This window comes from Giraffa tippelskirchi, chromosome 3, assembly GCF_054371585.1.
Source record: "Giraffa tippelskirchi isolate mGirTip1 chromosome 3, T2T-mGirTip1v1.2.pri, whole genome shotgun sequence".
Lineage (NCBI taxonomy): Eukaryota > Metazoa > Chordata > Mammalia > Artiodactyla > Giraffidae > Giraffa > Giraffa tippelskirchi.
The window spans coordinates 48614777-48623495 of record NC_137277.1 but is presented as its reverse complement, the minus strand read 5'-3'; the positions used below and the strand labels follow the sequence as shown (position 1 = coordinate 48623495).

The window sequence follows — 8719 nt, the reverse complement described above, 5'->3', positions numbered from 1 at the left end:
CTTCTGCCACTCACAGCACGATACCAACGCTGTGATAAAAAATACACCCCCCGCCTCGGTCTCCACAAGTTTCCGTCCTCTAATGTCCCAAGGCTGCTATAAAGAGAGGACACGGCTCAGACCCCAGCAGGAGGCTGCAGCTTCAAGTCTCCGGGTCCAGCTCCACTAGGCCCACCTGACTCTCTCACCCGCCCGGCGTCATGGAGGTCCCTGGGGCTGCCCTGGCTTTGCTGCTGCTCAGCCGGCCCTCTCTTCCCACACCTACTCGGCCACCCGTGAGTCCGTCTTCCCTTCCTTTAGGCCCACGGCCCACTCTCTGGCCGGTGCTTGGGCCACAGTGCCGAAGCCTTTCACCTGAGCCCTTAACTAGAGACCTTCAGAGAGACTTCAGACACTATTTCCTAAGCAGAATGTTCCTTCCCAGTGGGGATTTTAGCAGTTCTAGTCTCTGGTTCTGAAGACAGTGGTGGGGAGGCCCATTTTATGGATTCCTGGGAAAATGAGGCCCAGGTGGGATTCTGACAAAAGCTGGAATCTGTGTCCAGTGGCCTCCCACTGGTGGGGCATTTGCTCTTCTCAAGAAGCCAGTGGAGACTCCCCAGTGAGAGCAAGAGAAAAAAAAAGTTTAGTTGGAAAACTATTTCTCCACAGAGAGATGTGGAAACAGCAAACCGAGACAGACAAAGCATGTGAAATGCCACAAGAGAGACACAAAAATGTCAAGGGAAAGAAGAAATGCCCCCATCTCCCCACCCAGCGCTGTTTCCTGCAGGTTTGCCTGACCCTCAAGGGGCAGCTGGCTGCCTTTTCCCTTCAACAAGGACTTAGCACGGTCTGTCCTGTCTCTTACAGCTGGTGTCAACACCCTGACCGCCTGCTGCTTCTCCTTCATCCACCGGCTGATCCCACAGAAATTTGTGGACTACTATTATGAGACCAGCAGCCAGTGCTCCAAGCCCGGCATCATGTAAGGCCCAGCCTTCCTGCCCGCCCTGGGGAAGGAGCCTGGGGGTCTGGCCTGAGGCACCTCCTGGGAGCTCAGGACACCAGGGGGGCCCTTGCCGTGTTTTCTCACCTGTTTTGGCGCCTGCAGGGGGTCCTGGGAGGTCTGCCCCTGGGCAGAGGGAGGAGAGGGAAGGGGTGACAGCAGGAAGTTGTCCTCTCTCTCATTTGCCAAACAACAGTGCTGGCTTTCCAAGGGGACCCCCGTAGGAGACCCAGGAAGGCCTGTGAACCCCAGGGTGAAGGGGACATGATATGAGCATGTGGACAGCCCCTGAGGTGTCCAAGGCAGAAGGAGGGAGGGGTCCCTGGGGGCCCAGGATCCCCCACCCCACTCTGCACTCCCCAGTGTGTAACCCTTCTGCTTCTCTCCACAGCTTCCAGACCAAAAGAGGCCAGCAAGTCTGTGCTGACCCCAGTGAGGCCTGGGTCCAGGAATACATCATCGACCTGGAGCTGATTCCCTGAGTGGCCTGGGAGATGCAGGGAAGATGATCCCTCTATGGACTGTCGGGGAAGCAGGGCAATGATCTGGGACTCCAAAAGGCACCTCCTCTGTGGGTCACACCCCATCCCCAGCCGCTCACCGGGGCCCTCCTTCGCTTTAATGTCTCCAATTTAACTTTTGTCATTTATTTCCACCGTGGGAGTGTGTGATGTCATGAATATCTGCTCTGACCCCCCCCCCCCGTCACCCTCTTCCCCACCCATCCCTCGCCCTTCCTCTGTAACTGTCCTCACTCTCAGTACGTGGATCAATCAGTGTGACTGGTGCTCTCCTGGCAGCAGTCGTATCATACATGCCAAACAACAAATGCTGGTTGAGTGGTTTTGCCCAGGACCGTGATTCAAAATCTTGAAGGCTCTTCTATAAAATGTAAACCAGCCTTTTTCCTTGTGGTGACTGTCTTGATTTTGCTTTTCTAGCAGCCAGAATCATGGGTAGAGACTAATACGGGGTGAAGGGGGGAGAATAGGGAAATATGAAAAGGGGCCGACCACAAAAACAGAAAAACATCCTAGAACAAGAACACCAGACATTCCCCTGGAGATACTGTCCAGGAAAGTTGAAAGTGGCACATTAATTTTTTAAGTTTGTTTTTATTTTTTAAAAATATTTCTTTGTTTATTTTTGGTTGTGTGGGGTCTTAGTTGCAGTGTGTGGGCTCAGTAGTTACAGCACAAGGACTTGTTTGTTCCATAGCATGTGGGATCTTAGTTCCCCGACCAGGGATTGAACCTGTGTTCCCTGTATTGGAAGGTGGATTCTTCACCACTTAACCGCCAGGGAAGTCCTGGCATGTTATTTTATAACCAAAACATAATTTACCTACTTAAATGAAACCCAGGTGGTGTGTATTTGTGCACACAATTGCATTTTTGTATATGATTTCCTCAAAATAATGGCTCACACTTGTTGAGGGCTCATCGAGTGCTAGGTTTCATGATCAGTGCTTACAGTAGTGCTGTGCTAAGTGCTTACCTTGGTGACAGGTAAGCCAACCCTGCCTGCAGTCTAACAAGAATACCCTACCCGCCAGGTGATGGAGGGCCTTGCTCACCTTCTCCATTGTTCCGCACTCTGCTTTTTGGGGGAATATTCTTCAAGCCTATATCTGAGCTGAGGCTTGGGGGCTAGAGTGGCCAGAGTTAAATTAAAAAATATGGGATGAAGAATTTTGTAGCATAAGGATGTCCCATGCAATTGTTGGGACTGCTGCTGCTACTGCTAAGTTGCGTCAGTCGTGTCCGACTCTGTGCGACCCCCTAGACGGCAGCCCACCAGGCTCCCCCATCCCTGGGATTCTCCAGGCAAGAGTACTGGAGTGGGGTGCCATTGCCTTCTCCACTTGTTGGGACATACTTACACAAAAATTATTTGTTGGGTATCTCAAGTTCAATTTTAACTAGGATTACTGTATTCTACCCGGTGACCCTACTTGGGGTGCACGCCTCTCATTAAGACTGCCTGTTTCCTGTTGAAGTTGGGTACCTAAGGATTGGCTTGAATGCAAGTACTTTTCAACATTGAATTCACATTAGAATCACTTGGTCGTGGTTGTTTAGTTGTTAAGTTGTGACTGACTCTTTGCGACCCCGTGGACTGTAGCCTGCCAGGCTCCTCTGTCTATGGGATTCACCAGGCAAGAATACTGGAGTGAGTTGCCATGCCCTTCTCCAGGGGGTCTTCCCAACCCAGCGATGGAACCCTCGTCTCCATTGGCAGGCAGATTCTTTACTGCCGAGTGTGTCACAGGGGAAGCCTCAGAATCACTTGGGAGAGATTTTCGAAAATTTCATTGCCAGGAGCTCGCCTCCAAAGTTAAGGCTCTAATGAGATCTAGGTGAAATCTGGGCATCAGTAATTTTAAAATGTTACCGCACACCTAGTTTGAGAAGCGACGTTGGGGTGTAATATTAGCTGTTTTGGGCTGGTCTTGGGGTTTCAGAGGTGATACCGTTCTCTTCCAGTTTTTCAAGCCTTCTGATCTGTTTTTCTTGTCAGGGTCGTTGGTTGGTTAATTAGCAGAAAATCTGTCAGCTACTGTTACTTTCAGAACGGGGTTTTAGGACTCCTCTCTCATAGCACAGTGCTGGGAGCTCTGGGCGCTCCTTTCTCCACCACACCCCTCTCCCCAAGTAACCGGCTCCGGGCTCCACACTGCCCTCTGCTGATGAAACGATGCCACAGGCAAGGAGGTTACCCTGATCAGCTCCCTGCCTACCAAAGCATCCCACTAGCTCACCTCCTCACAGAAATGTGAGGGTTCATTTTGTTCCCAGGATGAATTTCTTAAAGGAGGGGTCTAAGAACAGGATGAACCAGGCTGTTTATGGATTCCACTTTTTGTCCTTTCTAGTCTCCCATCCCGTCATTTCTGCTTGTACTAACATTAGCTTGGAGGGGAGAATTCTGCTTTTCCAGATGACTGATTCTCAACCAGCAGCAGAAAGGGTTTCTCTTAAGCAAACTGTATTTTCTTCCTTCTCTGCTATCGGAGGAGCCAGTGTCAAGGTGAGCTAATCTCTTTCTTAGAGGGCTTTGCTGATTTATGCAAGGAGTAATCATTCTTCACCGTGAACTTCCAGAGGGTCAAGCTGGTTTTAGAAAAGGCAGAGGAACCAGAGATCAAATTGCCAACATCTGTTGGATCATCGAAAAAGCAGGAGAGTTCCAGAAAAATATCTATTTCTGCTTTATTGACTATGCCAAAGACTTTGGCTGTTTAGATCACAATAAACTGTGGAAAATTCTGAAAGAGATGGGAATACTAGAACACTGGACCTGCCTCTTGAGAAACCTGTATGCAGGTCAGGAAGCAACAGTTAGAACTGGACATGGAGCAAGAGACTGGTACTCCTGTACGTCAAGGCTGTATATTGTCACCCTGCTTGTTTAACTTATCTGCAGAGTACATCATGAGAAACGCTGGGCTGGAGAAAGCACAAGCTGGAATCAAGATTTCTGGGAGAAATATCAATAACCTCAGATATGCAGATGACACCACCCTTATGGCAGAAAGTGAAGAAGAACTAAACAGCCTCCTGATGAAAGTGAAAGAAGAGAGTGAATAATTTGGCTTAAAGCTCAGTATTCAGAAAACTAAGATCATGACGTCTGGTCTCATCACTTCATGGCAAAAGGATGGGGAAACAGTGGAGGCAGTTCAGTTCAGTCACTCAGTTATGTCCGACTGTGCGAGATACCATGAACCGCAGCACGCCAGGCCTCCCTGTCCATTACCAACTCCCTAAGTCCACCCAAACCCATGTCCATCGAGTCGGTGATGCCATCCAACCATCTCATCCTCTGTCGTCCCCTTCTCCTCCTGCCCTCAATCTTTCCCACCATCAAGGTCTTTTTCAATGAGTCAGCTCTTCGCATCAGGTGGCCAAAGTATTGGAGTTTCAGCTTCAACATCAGTCCTTCCAATGAACACCCAAGACTGATCTCCTTTAGGATGGACTGGTTGGATCTCCTTGCAGTCCAAGGGACTCTCAAGAGTCTTCTCTAACACCACAGTTCAAAAGCATCAATTCTTCAGCACTCAGCTTTCTTTAGTCCAACTCTCACATTCATACATGACTACTGGAAAAACCATAGAATGACTAGACGGACCTTTGTTGACAAAGTAATGTCTCTGCTTTTTAATATGCTATCTAGTTTGATCATAACTTTCCTCCCAAGGAATAAGTGCCTTCTAATTTCATGGCTGCGGTCACCATCTGCAGTGATTTTGGAGCCCAGAAAAATAAAGTCAGCCACTGTTTCTACTGTTTTCCCATCTATTTGCTGTGAAGCGATGGGACCAGATGCCATGATCTTAGTTTTCTGAATGTTGAGCTTTAAGCCAACTTTTTCACTCTCCTCTTTCACTTTCATCAAGAGGCTCTTTAGTTCCTCTTCACTTTCTGCCACAAGGGTGGTGTCATCTGCATATCTGAGGTTATTGATATTTCTCCCGGCAATCTTGATTCCAGCTTCTGCTTCCTCCAGCCCAGGGTTTCTCATGATATACTCTGCATATAAGTTAAATAAGCAGGGTGACAATATACAGCCTTGACGTACTCCTTTACCTTTTTGGAACCAGTCTGTTGTTCCATGCAGATGATACCCCTCTAATGGCAGAAAGTGAAGAGGAGCAAAAGAGCCTTTTGATGAGAGTTAAAGAGGAGAGTGGAAAAGCTGGCTTAAAACTCAACATTCAATCAGTCGAGTTTGGTTGGCAACCAGTCCCATCACTTCATGGCAAATACATGGGGAAAAAAATGGAAACAGTGACAGGTTGTATTTTCTTCGGCTCCAAAATCACTGTGGATGGTGAATGAAGCCATTAAATTAAAAGATACTAGCTCCTTGGAAGAAAAGCTATGACCAGCCTAGATAGCATGTTAAAAAGCAGAGACATCACTTTGCCAACAAAGGTTCATCTAATCATAACTATGGTTTTTCCAGTGTCATGCACTGATGTGAGAGCTGGACCATAAAGAAGACTCAGTACCAAAGAACGCATGCTTTGGAATTGTGACGCTGGAGAAGACTCTTGAGAGTTCCTTGGACTGCAAGGAGATTAAACCAGTCAATCCTAAAGGAAATCAACCCTGACTATTCACTGGAAGGACTGATGCTGAAGCTGAAGCTCAAGCTCCAATATTTTGGCCACTTGACACAATAAGCAGACTCATTGGAAAAGACCCTGATGCTGGGACAGACTGAGGGCAGGAAGAGATTGGGGGGACAGATGATGAGATGGTCGGATGGCATCACTGACTCAATGGACATGAATCTGAGCATTCTCCAGGAGACAGTGAAGGACAGGGAAACCTGGTGTGCCGTAGTCCATGGGGTCACAAAGAATCGGACACAGCTTAGTGACTGAACAACAACCTCAAGTAAGCTATTTAATCTTGTCATATCTCAGTTGTGATGCTTAAAGAGGAAAGCACTTTGCACACAGAGGTTGTTGAGTTACCTCTTTTATATATCATCTATCTATCTTCTCTTCTCTCATTGTCTTTCCCTTTCTCCCTCTCTTACTTTCTCTCTCTCATCTGATATATATTTTTATTACTAACGGGATATATTCCCCTTGTCTCAAAAGCTGGTTTGGAAAACAAACATTGCCCAACACCACAAAGTTTGCGGGTTTGTTTTTTCCCAGAAAAGTTCACTGCTTGGCAAAGTCCAGGATTCAAGTTACATAAATGTTGACGGTGGCCATGAACTCTGGCCCAGCCCTCTGTTCAGGAGGGTATATATCTCAGCTGCCTGGGCCTTGCTCCATCATCAGCACACAGTCCTCAACTAGCAACATGAAGTTGGGCAGCCTCTTCCTCCTGGCCATCCTCCTCACCCTCAACACTAGGCTCCAGGCAATCGGTAAGTCTCGTCCCACCTCTCAGAGCAAGAGAGTCAGAAAGTGGGACATCTAGGACTGTCATGTGCAGTCTAAAGAGGGGATGGAGCGGGGATGGGTAGACATGGAGAACAGTCCACATAAGGAGACGCTGGGGCACACTTTAATTTTCCCCACAAGTCCCCATGCCAGCATGCCTCTGTGTCTGCCAACCTCCTCTCTCCTTTTCTCCAAAGGCCAACCTCTCCATCTGCACTGCCCTCACCTCCTCCTCTGACTCTGCTCCATCAGCTTCTGGGTCTTTTCCCAGAGTCTCTACCTTCTTCTCTCCATTTGCTTCTACCTGCTACTGCTGCTAAGTCACTTCAGTCGTGTCCGACTCTGTGTGACCCCATAGACGGCAGCCCACCAGGCTCCGCCGTCCCTAGGATTCTCCAGGCAAGAATACTGGAGTGGGTTGCCATTTCCTTCTCCAGTGCAGGAAAGGGAAAAGGGAAAGTGAAGTTGCTCAGTCGTGTCCGACTCTTTTGCTTCTACCTACAAACAAATAAATTCCTGCTTTGATGAGAAAGCATTTTTCTGAACCCTCTTCTGTCTTCTCTTTCTTCCAAACCCCTGACCCCTGAACCCTTCCAAAATATCTTCAACCACCACCATTACAGTCACCACTGCTACCAACCCCCCACCCCTACCCCACACTCCACTCTCCAAAGGCACCAATACCTTCTCGGTTGACAATCTAATTATTTTTCTCAGTTGTCAATCTCCTTGGTATCTCTGCAGAACTGACATTGTTCAGGATCTTTTCAGTCTGAAACTCTCTCTGATGGCTTCTCTCTTTGCTCTTCCTTTTCTGTGCCTTTGGCTTTCTTGTCTTTCTACCAACACCACCCCCCCCGGCCCCCACCACCACAACTGTATAGGCTTACAGCCAAACATGATTTTTCTGGTTGCCTTGCTCCTTCCTTGAGCTCAGTCACTAAGTCGTGTCCCACTCTTTGAGACTCCATGGACTATAGCCCATCAGGTTCCTCTGTCCACAGGATTTTCCAGGCAAGAATACTGGAGTGGGTTGCCATTTCCTCCTCCAGTGGATCTTCCCAGCCCAGGGATCAAATCCATGTCTCCTGCATTGGAGGGTGGATTCTTCACTACTGCGCCATCTGGGAAACCTGCTTCTCCCATTTTTACGTAATCAATGACCAGTCTTTGTGAAATCTTTCTTTCACAATTTCTCTTACAGCCTTTCCAAACTGACCTGTACCACCCTAGTTACATACCTGAACCCTTGTAATACTCTTGGAACTCTCTCTCATCTAAAACACATGCTGTGTATTGAATTTCAGCCAAATCTATGCATGAATGTGAGATTGTTCTTCCCAAGTGAAGCTCTAATCAGGTGACTGATCTCCTCATACTGCAAATGTGTTCTCTAATGTGAGGACCTCCCCAACTCCTGCCTGCGGAAATCTCCTTAATCCTTGAAAGCCCCACTCTACTGGCTATTTCCACCATAAACATAAGGAACATACTCATTCCTTCTAGATTAGGGCAGTAGTTCTCAAACTTTAATATGACAGGAATCATTCGAGGATCCTGTTAAATTGCAGACTGTGATTCGGGTCTGGAGTGGGGCCCAAGATTATGAATTCATAACAAGCTTCACGGTGATGGTAATAACCGTGACCAAAAGAACACATGTTAGGTACAAGAGACTCTGCCAGCACTTTTGAATCACCCCAAAAAGCTTGTTAAAAGAGATCAAGGCCAACATCCTCCGCTCAGGCCGTCTGAGGGCTCTTGCTTTCTCTGTGTGGGGTGTGGTTCAGTTTAGTCACTCAGTCATGTATGACTATCTG

General features: G+C 47.9%; 1 pseudogene; it reads left to right on the top strand.

Moving 5' to 3' along the window:
- The first annotated feature begins 200 nt into the window (after nucleotides 1-200).
- On the top strand, nucleotides 201-1470 carry LOC145540413 (C-C motif chemokine 3-like; annotated as a pseudogene).
- Nucleotides 1471-8719: the final 7249 nt, after the last annotated feature.